Source organism: Lissotriton helveticus, chromosome 6 (assembly GCF_964261635.1).
Source record: "Lissotriton helveticus chromosome 6, aLisHel1.1, whole genome shotgun sequence".
Lineage (NCBI taxonomy): Eukaryota > Metazoa > Chordata > Amphibia > Caudata > Salamandridae > Lissotriton > Lissotriton helveticus.
In genome coordinates, this window is record NC_136067.1 from 1,412,223,469 (window position 1) to 1,412,242,943 (window position 19,475).

The 19,475-nt window shown below is 53.4% G+C and overlaps 1 protein-coding gene across 1 annotated transcript in view; it reads right to left on the bottom strand.

Annotated features, from left to right (window-relative positions):
- Positions 1–19,475, bottom strand: part of FNDC1 (fibronectin type III domain containing 1) — a 1,317,427-nt gene that overhangs the window by 559,346 nt on the left and 738,606 nt on the right. The gene's annotated exons all lie outside the window — the stretch shown is intronic.

Below are 19,475 nucleotides of genomic sequence, written 5' to 3' on the forward strand. Positions count from 1 at the left end.
ATATCTATATATGTATCTATCTCTCGGGAAGTGCTCTCTTATGTCGACTTACTGGGTCATTCACCAGCCTAGTGCCCAACAAACCTTAGTTGCAGTAACGATAATCCAAAGGAACTTCGGCTGCTGGAGGTATACAGGAGTGAGGTAACGGCTCGAGACTTCAGGGAGAGCCAGAATACAACTCCCAGAGTGCACTGCACCACTTTTCTTTGGTCAAAACCTTGGCGGGCCCAGTGGCCAGCACTTCTTTGGCTTCATCACGTCATTCTACCTGCAACTTGCAGGGGACTCGATCGAGCAGTCCAGGGGAGTCTGAGACTGCTTCTGACTCCCACAGGGGTCACTCTGCCAGGGAGTGCCGAATGGTGGCCACATATAAAAGTCACTCATACAGTTCCAAGCAATGGTGCCACAGGGACCCAGTATCCTTCCCTTCCTTTGTGGCAGGGCAAAGTGTTTTTGTCAGTGAAAACGATCTTCTTGCTGTCCTTCTTTGAAGTATGTTGATCAGATTGGGATTTCTGGTGCCAAGAATGTCCCTTAAATCCTGGATTTACGGGGGTTCAGGGTGTGGGTGCTATTAGTCAATGGGCAGCCATTCCCTACAGCCTATTCTGCCCTGCGGTGACCACATCCAGTGGAATGGGGCACTTTACCTACCCAGAAACGACTATTTTTGTCTGCCCTCCTAAAGATGGCAGAAGTCCCATTTAGGTGTGCAGATACAATGCCAACCCTTAGGGGTGTAGACAGCCTTCCTGGAGGTGTACATGTTCTGCTTACCTAATGTTCCACCTTACCCTGGTCCAGTACACCAGGGGCCTTTGTCTTCCATGGGAAGACAGCCTTCTTGCATATCAGTGGTAGTAAGAGCCTTTGAAGCATGCCACTCTGTTGTCTCACCTCACTAACCCACTCAGGGGGAAAGAGGTGTGACTTCCTTCCTGCCTAAGTCTTTGTTCTACTTCCTGGGAGCATTCATACTACCTGGTGGGAGGTCAGAGCTCTGTCTTGGTGGCAAATGAGGCACATGTCAGCTTAGATAACCAGGTGGGAAACCTCCAATTAACCACCTGGGAGAATGCCAGCCTTCCCTTGACACAAGATTTGTGTCAGGGAAGAGAAGGCAAGTTGTTTGACACCAAACTTGACATATTTAGGTGGTACCATATGGAGCTAGCAACCCGGGTATGCCTGGGTACTAGTCCCATGTAATCCTATTGACCTATCACTTATAGTGCACTTTAATGGTAAAGTCACTATTGAGACATGTAATTTTTTTACTCACATATGTGCACTCTTAATATGCTGCACCCTTCCTCCTGGGCTCAAGAGGCCTGCTCTAGGTGTGACTGGCATCTACTAAAAGCAAAGTTGGTACTTTATCACACATGGTGAGGAAAAAGTAGAATTGGAGAAGTGAACAATGTTCCGGCAGTCTGAAATGGCAAGCCTGCTGTCATTAGTTTACTTGGGTCACTCAGAGTGGCACAACCAGTGCTGCAAGCCCTAAGAACCCCTTTGCCAGCCATGCCCTGGGTACCACAGGTACCACTTAACAGGGACTTATAAAGGAGGTAAGCTCTTGACAATCGGAGATGCCAATTACACATGCCATTTTAGGGGAAAGAACACTGTCACTTGATGCCGTGTAGCATGCTTCAGTGCAATGTCAGAGTTGAAAACCAGCATCTAGCAGTTCAAATGGGTGCAGTAAGTGGTGGGACATCTGCAAACAGTCCAGTTCCCTACACTAAGGGGTCGATTAGGATGGCGGACGGAAACGTGTACCGTCCGCCGCGGAAGGTGGCAAGATACTCCGGACCTGTCCGCGGAAAATCCGCAACAGCAATTAGGATAAAACATGCAAAAAACGCCGACCGCGGCGTACGGAGCACACCAATCCCCGTCCGCGGCGGTCGGAGTACACCTGAGTCCGCGGCAGGCGGACGGAACAGTAAAAACACCGACCGCCGCGTACGCACATGACCGCGAATACATCCACCACCCCCGCGATACCTGCGCAATGTCCGTGTCCGCAATTAGGATAACTCCGCAAGTACCCCGGTAGTCACCGCCATCCACGTCCGCAGCGGTACCAATGCACCGAGAATCCGTGCTCCACAGCGGAACGACAACACAAACAACATCCCTACTGTCAAACCAATGCCATACATTGGCACGGAAGTTTATCACCAAACACACGAAAAAAAACGCCCACCCACCGAAAACATCCAAACCAATCACAACACACAATGATCCACCGCCAAGCACCACACAATCCACACCTGGCAACACTCCCACCTAGCACCTGACTGCCAATAACCATTCAGACACGGTCTAGACACACACCATAAAAGAACTCCCACCCACTCCACAACTCCTCTGCATCACAGCATAGCTGCTAGCAGGACACACCACTGAACTGAGACCAAAGAGAAATAGCATTCACACAACCCACACCCAAACACACCCACCACACAAACACCCACCACACCATTCTTACACACCACACACCTGCACCTCCCCATCCACGCAAACCCACACCCCGAGCACCACACACCATGGCACCAAAAAAAAAAAAAAAATTCACTGACACCGAGTTGAAGGTTATGGTAGATGAGATCATCCGTGTGGAACCCCACTTATTCGGGGCCCTAGTGCAGCAGACCAGCATAGCCAGGAGAAACAGCATGTGGGACCGGATAGTCACCAGGGTGAATGCCTCCGGGAGCGTCCCGAGGACGAAGCAGGACATCCAGAGGCGGTGGCACGATCTAAAGACCCGAGTCAAAGCCATACGAGCCAAGAACTATCTCCGGGCTAATCACACAGGCGGTGGAACCGAGTGGGAGGACAAGGTGATGACCATCATCCACCCTGAGAGCCTTGATGGACTTCCTGAGGGAGAAGAGGCTGGTAAGTACAAACCAAGCACCACGAGCACTACTACATGGTGTGCCTCACACAACTGTGAAGACACATCTCCCAGACCCCAACCCATGCATGCAGTCCACATACTCACCAACGTCGAAATCACTCCAACAGGCCCCCATGTCCATAGGGATGGCGGTGGTGGTGGTGGGTGGTGGTGGGTGTGAGGGGAAGTAACTACAACTCCCAACAGGCCCCCATGTCCATAGGGATGGCGGTGGTGGTGGTGGTGGTGGGTGGTGGTGGGTGTGAGGGGAAGTAACTACAACTCCCAACAGGCCCCCATGTCCATAGGGATGGCGGTGGTGGTGGTGGTGGTGGGTGGTGGTGGGTGTGAGGGGAAGTAACTACAACTCCCAACAGGCCCCCATGTCCATAGGGATGGCGGTGGTGGTGGGTGTGAGGGGAAGTAACTACAACTCCCAACAGGCCCCCATGTCCATAGGGATGGTGGTGGTGGTGGGTGTGAGGGGAAGTAACTACAACTCCCAACAGGCCCCCATGTCCATAGGGATGGCGGTGGTGGTGGGTGTGAGGGGAAGTAACTACAACTCCCAACAGGCCCCCATGTCCATAGGGATGGCGGTGGTGGTGGTGGTGGTGGGTGGTGGTGGGTGTGAGGGGATGGAACTACAACACCCAACAGGCCCCCATGTCCATAGGGATGGCGGTGGTGGTGGTGGTGGTGGGTGGTGGTGGGTGTGAGGGGAAGTAACTACAACTCCCAACAGGCCCCCATGTCCATAGGGATGGCGGTGGTGGTGGTGGTGGTGGGTGGTGGTGGGTGTGAGGGGAAGTAACTACAACTCCCAACAGGCCCCCATGTCCATAGGGATGGCGGTGGTGGTGGTGGTGGTGGGTGGTGGTGGGTGTGAGGGGAAGTAACTACAACTCCCAACAGGCCCCCATGTCCATAGGGATGGCGGTGGTGGTGGTGGTGGTGGGTGGTGGTGGGTGTGAGGGGATGGAACTACAACACCCAACAGGCCCCCATGTCCATAGGGATGGCGGTGGTGGTGGTGGTGGTGGGTGGTGGTGGGTGTGAGGGGAAGTAACTACAACACCCAACAGGCCCCCATGTCCATAGGGATGGCGGTGGTGGTGGTGGTGGTGGGTGGTGGTGGGTGTGAGGGGAAGTAACTACAACTCCCAACAGGCCCCCATGTCCATAGGGATGGCGGTGGTGGTGGTGGTGGTGGGTGGTGGTGGGTGTGAGGGGAAGTAACTACAACTCCCAACAGGCCCCCATGTCCATAGGGATGGCGGTGGTGGTGGGTGTGAGGGGAAGTAACTACAACTCCCAACAGGCTCCCATGTCCATAGGGATGGCGGTGGTGGTGGGTGTGAGGGGATGGAACTACAACTCCCAACAGGCCCCCATGTCCATAGGGATGGCGGTGGTGGTGGGTGTGAGGGGAAGTAACTACAACTCCCAACAGGCCCCCATGTCCATAGGGATGGCGGTGGTGGTGGGTGTGAGGGGATGGAACTACAACTCCCAACAGGCCCCCATGTCCATAGGGATGGCGGTGGTGGTGGTGGGTGGGGTGAGTACCAGTGCAGACAGAATCGGCAAAAATGTGAAAACAACCTGTCAAGTCCACATTACTCATCCTCACATTTTTGTTTTGCAGGTCATCCTAATCTGACAGGTGGAAGCAACACCCGCCCTCCAGACTCGCCAATCACAGACGTCTCAGGGGACGATTGGCCAGCCACCTCCGGGGCAGAGGATGATCCCGGCACAAGCAGCCAGCCAGGGCCATCTGGCTCCCAGGTCACCCCTGCACCAACAACTACGGCCTCTGCCATTGTGACAACACCGGCCACTGTGACCTGCACAGCCACCACCAGCACCACCTCCACCTCCACCACTACTACCACCACTCCTGCCCCTGCCACCCTGCCCAACCCAACGGCCAACGCCGTGCCAGCGCCATCCCAGCCACGCAGGGAGAGTGTGAGGCAAGGCAGAGATGCAAGGCCAGATCCGGCAGGCAGGAGCATACGCCAAAGAAGACGGGAGGAAACCAACACACCCAATCCAGTGCAACAGTCATTGGAGGCACTGGGCAGGGTGGAGGTGAGCTACCAACGTGGTCAGGCACAGGCAGACCGGGCCCACCAGGACTTTGTAGATAACACTGCAATGTTGGGGGCCATTGAGAGGCGGCTTGGCCAACTAGTGGACATCTTCACCAGGACAATCAGGCCACAAACAACGCCACCGCTACCGCCAACGCCACCGCCACCGCCACCTGCGGCGGATGTGGTACCCGATGCCCCAGCGCAACCAGCTGACTCCGTACCGGCCCAAAGACGGAGGGGCCGTCCGAGGCTGGAAGTGGGCGACAGCAGTGTGGAAGCAGCTGCCACACGCTCCAAGAGGAACAGAAAATGACTGTACCAGTACCTGCGCATGCCATTCACCCTGCCAACTATCCGGTCCCACCTGCCACAGGCCTGCTGTACTAGGCAGACACCACCCTATGTGGTGTCCGCACGGACATTTCATCTGCCATAACCTTCTACTCTCACTCCCCCACCCCTTCACTCATTTGTAAATATGCACCTACACCCATGCACAATTTGTAAATAAAAGCCACTTACTCACTCAATCATGTGTTGCCTCCATGTTTATTCACATGAATGCATCAGAAACAGATGTTACTAGGTACAGGTATCCAACTGGTACAGAATCATGGCGCTGCGGGAGTGACCTAGGGAAAATAGAAACCGCAAAGACACGTCAGGAAACATGATCACACTCATCAGAACACACTGCAGTGCAACATTTAACAACCCACACGCATCACAACAGTAATGGATGAGACGACACACATCATGGAGACGTGCATTGGCCACAATGTAGCACACATACACACATGCATGCATCACATAGCAGAACACAGAGATGAAGCACACCACTATGCCACAACACCAGCACACATTCACAGGGCATACCCAAGCAGCACAAGAGGAGCACACTCACAATCAAGGGAAGTAGCGATCAATGATCTGGCGCCTCTGGTCCACACCTTCCTCCTCACCACTATCCTCATCAGTTGACATGGGTGGGTCGGGAGGGCGAGGAACTTGCAGTTCATCAGGGTCCAAGAGCAGTTCAATGTTATAGCGCACAGCCAGGTTGTGAAGCATGCAGCACGCTATCACGATCTTGCATACTTTGCCTGGTGAGTAAGGCAGGGCCCCTCCAGTCTTATCCAGGCACCGAAACCTAGACTTGAGCAGGCCAAATGTCCGTTCTACCACTCGACGTGTCCTACCATGGGCATCATTGTATCTAATTTCTCCAGCTGTAGTGGGATTGCGTAAGGGACTGAGCAGCCAAGGCCTGTTTGGGTAAGCCGAGTCGCCTGTGTTGGTGGAAGAGAGAGAGAGAGAAACATCACAACCTGCATTGTGGGGCACACCATGCCACACAGATATCACTCCTGTCACCACAGCATACTCACCAACAAGCCACGCTTGTGCCGGACGCAGATTAGCCATCAGTTGGGGGACCATGCTGCTCCGCATGATGTGGGCGTCATGTGCAGAGCCAGGGAATCTTGCACACACATGTGAGATGATGTTGTCGGCCTGGCACACCACCTGCACGTTCAGGGAATGGAAGTGTTTCCGATTCCTATACACCTGCTCACGTGCCCGTGGTGCAATGAGAGCGATATGCGTGCCATCAATGGAACCCACAACGTGTGGTATACGACCCAGGGCATAGAAGTCAGCTTTGACCGCTGCCAACTCCGCCGCCTGAGGGAAATGTATATAGTCATGCTTGTACAGCATCATGGCTGTCAGTACATCCCGGAGTACCGTGCTGAACATGGCCTGTGACATTCCCCCGGCATCTCCAACTGTGTACTGGAATGTGCCTGTTGCAAAGAAATGGAGTGCCGCCATCACCTTTTGCGTGGGTGTCATGGAACCTGGATAGGTTCTTCGCGGCTGCAGGTGAGGAGACAATAGGGTCACAAGTTCCAACAATCGACGGCGATCCAGCCTGAATTTCCGGATCACCTCCTCGTCCACCATATCCTCCAGCACAGTGTATGGGCGATGGACATTTGGAGCCCTCCTGTGTGGGAGTAGATGGAATGGAAGTCAAATCACATACAACGCATGTGTGTGCACCTCAATCACATGTCAACGCCCTCTACCAACATGTAGTATCCAGTGTATGCTTGTCATATGTGTGACTCCTCTGATTGTCAGGACAACATGGATCGAGGTAGCAACAATGTGCATCCACTAGCAACATGATGTTTAGCAACATGTGCAATGCACACTGTCTCACCTCAACATAACTGCCAACCAGACATGTGACATGACCCACATGTGTAGGCCCAACATCACATGCACACATGCAAGTACATGCACACATACTAAATTAAACACCCCCCCACCCCCCCATATCATGATGCACCAATGGCAACACCAGGAATGGTGGGCATACGGACATCACATGCATGGGGACACAATAGGCAACACACATGTACAGTACACAACAGAACCCCCACCATAGTCATCATCTGACACATACCACTCACTGACAACTGATTCACAGGTGCCCATACATACGGGATCTACTGTGTACATGTGAGGTACGACAAAATTGTGTAGGGTACTACCCGATGTGGACATGCACACGTGATGGACACTTGTGGCTCACCGATGGCCATGGTATGGACACACATGGGATGGAGCATGACATGTGTAGCCACGCAATCACGCACACAACCGTGAGCAGGCAGCTGCAGACAATGGTACAAGGTGCATCATCGGCTAAGATGCAAACATTGACCACGCCATGGCGGTGCACTGCATCCGCTGTTTACGTCTGGGCATACGCGGGCCGCCTTCGACATTCACATTGTCTGCACGTGCACAGACCGTCACGCCCACACACCGGCAAGTGCATGTGCAAGGTTCCGGGACGGATGGTCGATTTGCAACAATGTTGTATCACTGGCACCTCCATGGCGGTGCACGTACACAGCGGGGGAGGTGCAGGCCTATACACCCTGTAGATGTACTCAATGGACATGCCAGTTCATGACCCCCCTTACAGTCACCTTGCATCATCCACCGTACACCGGCCGGAGCGGCCGGCCCATGAACAACCGCCGTGCCAGGCCCTGCCCAGGACCGCCGTGCCAGGCCCTGCCCAGAACCGCCGTGCCAGGCCCTGCCCAGGACCGCCGTGCCGGCCATGGCAACCACCGCCATTGCACGGCCCTTCCACTACCGCCGTGCCAGGCCCTGCCCAGGACCGCCGTGCCGGCCATGGCAACAACCGCCATTGCACGGCCCTTCCACTACCGCCGTGCCAGGCCCTGCCCAGGACCGCCGTGCCGGCCATGGCAACAACCGCCATTGCACGGCCCTTCCACTACCGCCGTGCCAGGCCCTGCCCAGGACCGCCGTGCCGGCCATGGCAACAACCGCCATTGCACGGCCCTTCCACTACCGCCGTGCCAGGCCCTGCCCAGGACCGCCGTGCCGGCCATGGCAACAACCGCCATTGCACGGACCGCCAGGGAACGCCGGTAGTGGAAGGGCCGTGCAATGGCGGTGGTTGCCATGGCCGGCACGGCGGTCCTGGGCAGGGCCTGGCACGGCGGTTCTGGGCAGGGCCTGGCACGGCGGTCCTGGGCAGGGCCTGGCACGGCGGTTGTTCATGGGCCGGCCGCTCCGGCCGGTGTACGGTGGATGATGCAAGGTGACTGTAAGGGGGGTCATGAACTGGCATGTCCATTGAGTACATCTACAGGGTGTATAGGCCTGCACCTCCCCCGCTGTGTACGTGCACCGCCATGGAGGCGCCAGTGATAGTACATTGTTGCAACTGAAGCATCCGTGCCTGAGGCTTGCACGTGCGGTTGCCGATGTGTGCCCGTGACGGTCCGTGCACATGCAGCCAATGGGAAGAGGGACGCTGGCCGCATACGGCCAATCGCAAGTAGCGGAAGCTGTGCACCGCAACAACAGGGCCAGTCATTGGCCCATTTCACGATCACGCTTCCAGGGCTGACCAATTGCTGGCGACGTATGCCACTGACACGTGCTGAGGGCCCTATATATGTGTGTTGGCCAAAATGAAACTTCCTACCCTGGGGACCATTGCTGCCTGTGACCATCACCTCGACCTGCTGCTGCTGCTGAGCTGACCACCGACTGCTGCCTGTGACCATCACCTCGACCTGCTGCTGCTGCTGAGCTGACCACCGACTGCTGCCTGTGACCATCACCTCGACCTGCTGCTGCTGCTGAGCTGACCACCGACTGCTGCCTGTGACCATCACCTCGACCTGCTGCTGCTGCTGAGCTGACCACCGACTGCTGCTCTAGTGCCATACTCCGTGATCTTGCCATGTCGAGGGGCAAAGAGATCCGGTCTCGACCCTTCACCGCCGCGGAGCTTGATGTCCTCGTGGACGGTGTACTCCGCAACTATGGACGCCTCTACGGCGCACCAGGACGGGTGGTAAGTGCAGTGTGGGACATGTTGGTGTGCATGAGGGGGCCAAGTGATCAGGCCTATTTCTATCTTAGCTGTGTAGTGTGGGCTAGACATATGTTCCTGATTGTGCTTGGCTGCTGACAGTAACGTCTTGCCCCTATGTGTGTGACAGGCCACCTGTCCACTGACTTACACTCTTTTGTCTCCCATCATGGTAGGTCAAGCTGCACCTTCGCAAGGACCTGTGGAGGAGCATAGCACGGGAAGTACGGGCATTGGGGGTGTGCAACAGACGACATACACACTGCCACAAACGCTGGGACGACATTTCCAGGCTGAGCAAGAATGTAGCGGAAGTAACACTGGGCCTGATTCCAAGGACGCCCCGTCTGGCCCGACGCTCCAGGACCCCTCTCATGCACCGTATCATTGCAGTGACGCATCCTGAACTGGCCGAACGTCTGAGTGCCGATCAACAGCAAACTAGCGGTGAGCATACTGTCTGTGTAGGAAACTTGTGAGTGCTATGCATGTATTGGTGCACAGACACACTATTGAGTTCCGTGTTGCGTATGTATGCCTGTGATGCCATTTTGGTCCCATTGGGTGGTACTCATTTGACATCCAGGTCCGCCATGTTGACACGCCACTTGCTTAGTAGTTGAGTGTAAAAGCACATCCCCTAGTGGTCCATGGCCCCATGGCAGAAAATGTGAGGATGACTGGTAGGGGTGGGCCATGTGCAGGATGAGGGCTCCTAAACCTTTGTCTGCTATGTGATTTGGCTATCCTGTTCCTTCTGTACGTGAGTGTGCCCATGACTCACACATCTTTTCTGTGCATTTCAGCTTTGACAGAGGACACTCAGCCACAGACGGTGGAGAGTAGCCGAGGAAATGAGTCCGGCTCAGACTTCGCACACACGCAGACTGACACGGAGGAGGCCAGCGCCGGAGAGGGGGACAGGACCGTCCCTGAGGACTCGCATGTGGAGACACCATCGTCCTCCTCGTCGGACACTCTTGGTGAGCCTGCACTGTTGTCACAGACTGGGAGTGGGCACTCATCACCTTCTGTCGTAAGACAGCACACAGGGCCCACACTTCCGCCAACTGCACCATGTACTGTTCGTGGCCGGAGGAGTAGGGGGAGCAGAGTGGCGTTCGGTGCAGGCACTGCTGCCCCTGCCACGGTGAGCCAAAATGCACTGTGTGCTGAGGCCGTTGATCTGCTGCGACAGCTGTGTGTGGGGCAGACCAATATGACAAATGCTTTCCAGGACCATGATAGGAAGTTGGGGCAGGTGGTGGCATTCATGGAAGGGATGCATGGCGATCTTGCAGGTCTACACAGGACAGTGCAGTCATTGGCAAGCAGTGTGTCGTCTGCAATAGTACAGTCGCATGAACAGGGTGCTACTTCTGTTTCACCATCTACACCGCTGGATGTCTCAGGGGGTAGTGATTATTCTGAGCAGGACTCAAATACAGGTTATTGCACTAGAAGCAGCGTCAGACAGCACGTCAGGGCACGCAGGGCACAGACCCCATCCCCTAGATCAGCTAATTCTGTTCACGTAGACGACGTCAGATGCACTGGAGTACACACACAGGATCCACAAGTGTTGTTGGGGGACATGCCTTCCGGAGCTACACAGGCATTCAACACGAAAGGTACTCCCAAGGCAAGGGATACTCACATGTCCATGGACTGTTCCTTGGACAAGGCCAGTCAGAAGACAAAGGCACCTACTAGGAGCAGGGAGACTCCCAAGGGCAGGCCCACAGCAGAGGTAAGGGACACTCCCAAGGACAGTGAGATGACTAAGGCACCTACTGAGAGCAGGGAGACTCCCAAGAGCAGGCCCACAGCAGAGGTAAGGGACACTCCCAAGGACAGTGAGAAGACTAAGGCACCTACTAAGAGCAGGGAGACTCCCAAGAGCAGGCCCACAGCAGAGGTAAGGGACACTCCCAAGGACAGTGAGAAGACTAAGGCACCTACTAAGAGCAGGGAGACTCCCAAGAGCAGGCCCACAGCAGAGGTAAGGGACACTCCCAAGGACAGTGAGAAGACTAAGGCACCTACTAAGAGCAGGGAGACTCCCAAGAGCAGGCCCACAGCAGAGGTAAGGGACACTCCCAAGGACAGTGAGAAGACTAAGGCACCTACTAAGAGCAGGGAGACTCCCAAGAGCAGGCCCACAGCAGTGGATAGGACCACTCCCAAGGGCAGGGACACACACAGAGAGCAGGTGTCTGCTGGAGACAGGTGCACCACAGACGACAAGTCTGCTGGCAGGAACAGGGCGGCGAGCAGGGCACAGGCTACATCCAGAGACAACACTCCACCTAAGGATAAGGCACATCCTACGGACAAGGCATCTAGCATGGACAATGGCGCTATCAAGGACAGGCATACTTCACCCCTGGCTGCACTGAGGCTGATGTTTTCTACTAAACGCCAAACTGATGTCTCCGCTGCGGAGTCCCCCCATACCTCCACTCCCATCCAGGCCAGTCAGAAGCAGAGGAGGGTGTCCCCTGTTGTTGCATCCCCCATTACACATCATTCCGAGTCCAGGCGGCAGGCACAGAGCAAACGACAAGCAGGCTCCAGCACGTCCCCCGAAACCAGATCCCCGGCAGCAGTTGCTCCACCTATGCTGGGTGGTGATTCTTTGGAGTCCCCACCACTTGGCAGTCCTGTCCTGTCCAGGGTGCACTCACACCTCCCTAAGAAACGCAGACACACACCATTGACACCTGCCAACCCCGATTTGGCTCTAGGTGAGCTATCCCCAGCTCCCAGGCCCACCCTGCCTCCTGGCCCATACAGCCCTGTGGCTCATCATTTCAGTTGTCCCAGTGGCGCTGGTGCAGTTGACTCTCATGTATCAGATGGTGGCACAGTGTCAGTTGTGCCCTCTCCTGTTGCAGATCCTGGCAGGGTATGTGGGTCTATGGCTCACGTGTCAGTTAGGAGATCTGTGGCTGTGTTGCACACTCCTGTTTCTGGTGCTGGCAGTCTGTCTGGGTCAGTGGCTCACGTGTCAGTGACTACATCTGTGGCTGTGTCTCACACTCCTGTTGCTGGTGCTGCCAGTGTGTCTGGGTCCGTGGCCCATGTGTGTGTCACTCGGGCTGTGGCTGTGTCTCACACTCCTGTTGCTGGTGCTGCCAGTGTGTCTGGGTCCGTGGCCCATGTGTGTGTCACTCGGGCTGTGGCTGTGTCTCACACTCCTGTTGCTGGTGCTGCCAGTGTGTCTGGGTCCGTGGCCCATGTGTGTGTCACTCGGGCTGTGGCTGTGTCTCACACTCCTGTTGCTGGTGCTGCCAGTGTGTCTGGGTCCGTGGCCCATGTGTGTGTCACTCGGGCTGTGGCTGTGTCTCACACTCCTGTTGCTGGTGCTGCCAGTGTGTCCGAGGGAGGTAGTTCACGCAGTCCCCCTGATTCTGTGATGTGAGGTGCTGTACACTTCACTCAAATGTTAGTTCACATGGTGTGTCCATTGAGAACTGCGTGGCACTCTTGTGGTCCCTGTGACGGTTTGGTAGGGACACGTAGTTGTGCTGCCTCTGATGTACCTGCTCTGTACTGCACAATGCCCTGTTGATGCTCTGATACTGCATGCTGCCCTCTCGTTACCTGCTCTGATGTACCTGCTCTGTACTGCACAATGCCCTGTTGTTGCTCTGATACTGCATACTGCCCCTCTCACGTGCTGCCTCTGATGGGCCTGTTCTGTGCAATGGACTGTTGATGCACTTAGCCCCTCTCACGTGCTGCCTCTGATGGACCTGTTCTGTGCTATGGACTGTTGATGCACTTAGCCCCTCTCACGTGCTGCCTCTGATGGACCTGTTCTGTGCAATGGACTGTTGATGCACTTAGCCCCTCTCACGTGCTGCCTCTGATGGACCTGCTCTGTACTCCACAATGCCCTGTTGATGCTCTGATACTGCATTCTGCCCTCTCGTTTACTGCCTATGATGTACCTGTTCTGTACTGCACAATGCCCTGTTGATGCTCTGATGCTGCATGCTGCCCTCTCGTTACCTGCTCTGATGTACCTGCTCTGTACTGCACAATGCCCTGTTGATGCTCTGATACTGCATGCTGCCCTCTCGTTACCTGCTCTGATGTACCTGCTCTGTACTGCACAATGCCCTGTTGTTGCTCTGATACTGCATACTGCCCCTCTCACGTGCTGCCTCTGATGGGCCTGTTCTGTGCAATGGACTGTTGATGCACTTAGCCCCTCTCACGTGCTGCCTCTGATGGACCTGTTCTGTGCTATGGACTGTTGATGCACTTAGCCCCTCTCACGTGCTGCCTCTGATGGACCTGTTCTGTGCAATGGACTGTTGATGCACTTAGCCCCTCTCACGTGCTGCCTCTGATGGACCTGCTCTGTACTCCACAATGCCCTGTTGATGCTCTGATACTGCATTCTGCCCTCTCGTTTACTGCCTATGATGTACCTGTTCTGTACTGCACAATGCCCTGTTGATGCTCTGATGCTGCATGCTGCCCTCTCGTTACCTGCTCTGATGTACCTGCTCTGTACTGCACAATGCCCTGTTGATGCTCTGATACTGCATGCTGCCCTCTCGTTACCTGCTCTGATGTACCTGCTCTGTACTGCACAATGCCCTGTTGTTGCTCTGATACTGCATACTGCCCCTCTCACGTGCTGCCTCTGATGGGCCTGTTCTGTGCAATGGACTGTTGATGCACTTAGCCCCTCTCACGTGCTGCCTCTGATGGACCTGTTCTGTGCTATGGACTGTTGATGCACTTAGCCCCTCTCACGTGCTGCCTCTGATGGACCTGTTCTGTGCAATGGACTGTTGATGCACTTAGCCCCTCTCACGTGCTGCCTCTGATGGACCTGTTCTGTGCAATGGACTGTTGATGCACTTAGCCCCTCTCACGTGCTGCCTCTGATGGACCTGTTCTGTGCAATGGACTGTTGATGCACTTAGCCCCTCTCACGTGCTGCCTCTGATGGACCTGCTCTGTACTCCACAATGCCCTGTTGATGCTCTGATACTGCATTCTGCCCTCTCGTTTACTGCCTATGATGTACCTGTTCTGTACTGCACAATGCCCTGTTGATGCTCTGATGCTGCATGCTGCCCTCTCGTTACCTGCTCTGATGTACCTGCTCTGTACTGCACAATGCCCTGTTGATGCTCTGATGCTGCATGCTGCCCTCTCGTTACCTGCTCTGATGTACCTGCTCTGTACTCCACAATGCCTTGTTGATGCTCTGATACTGCATTCTGCCCTCTCGTTTACTGCCTATGATGTACCTGTTCTGTACTGCACAATGCCCTGTTGATGCTCTGATGCTGCATGCTGCCCTCTCGTTACCTGCTCTGATGTACCTGCTCTGTACTCCACAATGCCCTGTTGATGCTCTGATACTGCATTCTGCCCTCTCGTTTACTGCCTATGATGTACCTGCTCTGTACTGCACAATGCCCTGTTGATGCTCTGATGCTGCATGCTGCCCTCTCGTTACCTGCTCTGATGTACCTGCTCTGTACTGCACAATGCCCTGTTGTTGCTCTGATACTGCATTCTGCCCTCTCGTTGACTGCCAATGATGTAGCTGCTGTGGTGCCCACTTTGCCCATGCTCACGCATACACTGTGATTTAACCCCTATTTTGTACAATAAAGGTAGTCTATCAGGTCTCGTGGTCTGTCGTTGTCATTCCTGCTTGCGTACTACTAATGTGTATTTGTATTTGCTTCTCATCAGTGGTTTCGGTAACATGACACTCCCCCTCCCTACGTCACGTCCCTTACTGGTATTCCCCTGCAGACAGCCAATGGTTTGTGCCTTACCTGCGTCGTCGTCCATGGTGGGCCATGACTAGGACGTGGTGGATCGCGAAGAGCATCGGGAAAGCGTGTAGCGCTGGGTCCATGGTGGTGGTCAGCTTGCGGTGGGTATCTCTGCTATGTCACCTGTCTTCGCAGTGGGGATTCCGCCGTGTTCAGACAGGTTGTTTTTCCGCTGCGGTTTTATGTGTATTTTCCGCCATCTTGATTTGGGGGACGGTCTTCGACGTCAGTACGTACGGCGGGGCCTCCGGATGTGTTCCGTCCGCCACGGTCTCGTGTGTAGTTCGGCGGCGGAGCGTGCTTTTCCGTCGCGGACGGAAATTTGACACGTTTTCCTATCCTGATTTGGCGGACGGAGTATCCGCGGCAGGCGGACACGGAAAAGGCTTTTTCCGCCTACTCCAGGGCCGCGGTGGCTCTTCCGTCCGCCATCCTAATGAGCCCCTAAGTAACCAATTTCACATACAAATGTGTTAAAATTATAAAAAAAGAGAAATACATTTGAATACCTTCCCACCCTACCCCTCTACAGAACCGACAACACACCAGTAATTAAATAGATTACAATTCATTAAAAAAGAGTACTTTAAAAATATTATAACATAAAATAATTGCTAAAAACATTACAGACTCCTAACAATAACATTAATAACTTAAAACACACAAAATCATACAAATATATCAAGTAATAAAACGTTGATACCATGTACAACTATTTAAAAAAACCAATGTTAAACAGCTAAAACATTAATTTCTACCTGCAATACTATTTGTCCCATATTATTCTTGTCATCACAATTTATTTTCACAGTATTTCTGTCAGATGAATTTTCAACACAATATTAACGTCGTGCACCAAAATACCAGCATTAGTGTGCATCAGACCCCCTTTTCAAGAGTAATGGGGCAAGCATGGGTTACTAGGCCCAAACGTTGGGTTTGAAGTCTTTTACTCTTGATGTCCCAGGGCTGTCCTACTATGGATTCATAGCAACTGAGACAAGCCCCCTTTCAGCACCTGACCCTCAGGGTTAGCATGGTCTGAGTAGCCCAAGGTTCCCAAGGGGGAAGGTTGGATACAAGGGAATGAACTCAAGTTCATGCAGCAATAAATCATTGTCCATCCAGATACTCACTTAAATGAAAAAAGAGACATATTTTATTTCTACCGCTACTAAAACAAAAGAAAAAGACAGCATTCACAAATAACTAAACAATCCCCCTAAGGTCGGGAATCTAGTGTTTCCTTGGAGGTTCCCTATTCCACTTTCTCCTCACGCTAGCGACAGAGGTTATTCCCCATTCACTATTGGCAACATCCAAGGTATGACCAACTAGTAGTCCAAGTCACAAGAGTCCACTTTAGCTTTCTTCTAAAGTTAAAAGTGTTCCAGCACTGATGTGCTCTCTAGCCAGCAAGTTCCTCAGAACTGACTGACCCGAATTCAGGGGCTTATTTATGAGAGGGTTTTATCATGTTTGCACAATGCAAAGTTGCACAAGCATGATGCAAACGTCTAAATCTGATTTCTGAAGGCATGCAAAGTCAAAGCTTCAAAAATCTGGAGTAATGCAATGCAACCAAATCTCTTTGTTGCATTAGTCTGCCCCAGGAAGGCATTCGATTGGTGTGGCATGGGTGTTCCCATGCAACTCCAATGGATTTTGACGTATTCCGAGATTTGAGAGGTGTGGCGCCGCGGCCAGGGCGACTGACGCTGGAATCTGGGGATCAGGGTTCGATCCCCGGCTCCGGCGGCAGGTTAGCCCAGCACCATGTGACTCTGGGCAATAGCTCGCTTAATCTTCCCGACGGCCCCCAGCGCCTAGAGACCCTTACGGGTGATTGTGCGCTTTACAAATGTGGATTATTATTATTATTATTACAAGTGGAGGTGTAACAAGGAGTAATATTCCTATTTGTCCTTGTTTCTTCCTCTTTGTATGTGTACTGCATTTTGCAGCATATATAGAAAGAGTAAAATGCCTCCCATGATTGTTTTTGCGGAGGAAGGTGACCATTTCTGCACAAAAATAATGCTGTATGCAACACAGGCACCCTTCTACCATGGTGCAAGGGTGGATTAATTGGCACCAGGCTGCAAAAAAGGGCTCCAGTGCAAGGGAAAGGATAGGAATGTTCATATTCCCTTAAATACAGTGCATTTCTACACTTTTCCCGTCACACAGTGCAATGCATCAAGGTGACTTGCTGTGCAGCGCTGCACTGCACTGCATGACTTTCCCATAAAAGAGCCCCTTAGTCTTAAGAGCACTTGCAGGGTCAGATGTCAGAGGGTGAGTTTGTGAGAGCGTCCACTCTGTGGGCGTTGGAGTGGAAGCGGATGGTCTAGATTTGTTCACTCTATGCGGCCCAGGCAGGCTTCACTCACTGATCCTTGATCTCCTCATGCGGGGACCGAAGGTTCCTTGCAGCTTTCCAGTGCAGGTAAGTTGTTTGATTTCTTCCACCACCGTGGGAAGATGATGGGCAGTTCCTGGTGCTGATCCCTCATTTGGAGGTAGAGACTTGGGGGTTCCCATGACAGCTTCTCCCCTCCAGCAATGCTCTGCATCAGTACACACGTCTGGCTAGTTCCAGTGATGCCCTCTGGCATACGGCGGCACTGCATCCCTACTGTAGGCAGGCCTCAACTTGCTCGGTACAGCTAAAGTCCACATAACTGCCCCTTCCTGGCATACGAGGTTGCCAATCCTTAGCTGTACATGGACTCCAGCCGGGTCGGTAACAGCATTCAGGCCAGTTCATGTGCAGCAGCGCCTCCTGGCATATAGGGGTGCCAATCCTTAGTTGCACATGGGGTCTGCCTCGATCAGCACAGCGTACACCACTGATCACTTCACAGTGGTCCCCTTGGCATAATGGGGTCACCTACTTTGTCCTGCACATGGGTCTCTAATCACACCCCACAATTGGAAACGATATGATACCCCACTGGTCCTCACTCCCTCCATTGCTCAGCTCTTCCTCACAGGGCACACTGGTCTTGGCATGCAGGCATGCAATTGTGCTCTGGACTCCAGGGCAGGTGGTCTTGGATCCCTGGGTGATATTCACTCACCCATGAGGGAGACTAGCAGGCCTTGGTTCCCGGACCTGGTCACAGGCAGAAGTCTTGAAGAATTTCCCCTCTACACACAGCCCATCTGGCTATTTGGCAGATGACAATTTTTGGAGTCCCAAACTCCCCTTCTATAGTGCATTTCTAGACACCAATAAAAGTTGCAGAATCTGAGTCTTTGAAGTTTATGTTGGGGGTCTGCTTCTTTTGAAGTGCCAACTCGTTTCCCCTCTTGAAAGCAGTCTGTCACAGCAGAAGTGATTCCATAGCTCCATAACACAGGCCAGGGGTGTGACTAGAGGTCACATCTGGATGTCAGGCATAGTGATATGTGCATCAAAAGGTGAGCCCAAGGCCCCAGATCTACTTTTAATGATTCTCTTATCAGCCACATCTCCTTCCCGAGAAGTGCCCATGCCATTTCCTTGTGACCTCCCAATGATCAAAGAGCACCCTTTGAAGTGCACAGGAAGGCATGACTTTCCCCCTCTCCAGTGTGTGTCCCACCCAGCTAAAGGAATGCAGCTATACACAGATCTCTCTGGGGGATTCCTCTAACTCTTCTACTCATGTTTCACCATGTCCCAAAATGGAAACCAGGGTCCTCCATGCCTTGTACCATTCGCAGGCACACATACACCCATCGTATGTCTACAGCATACACATACTGAACAGCATTTCATACTCACTATACTGTACCACTTATGGGCCAACATACATCCAGCATATCCATTTTACATGCATGCACTGCACAGTACTGCATTATCTCGATATTGTACCCTTCCCAGGCACACATCCACCCAGCACCGATCCACCACTCATGCCCTGCTTAGTACTACACACCTAACCGATGCAGGCGAATGGGAGAGTTAAGCACACAGCAGTGGGACTTTAAAATGAGTGAGCCTGTAGGCCTCACTCCAGAGACACAAGTTAAAAAAGATCTTGTCACTCCGACTGATCACTACACGGTATGCTGCCACCACCGCACTTATGCTGCTTAACTCTTGGTGAAGGCAGTAACCTCTCACCACTATGAAGGTGGCACTTTAGGCAGCCCTGTCAGATTAACAAGACCGCAATCCATGAGACAGCCCAATGTCAATGGGCATATGC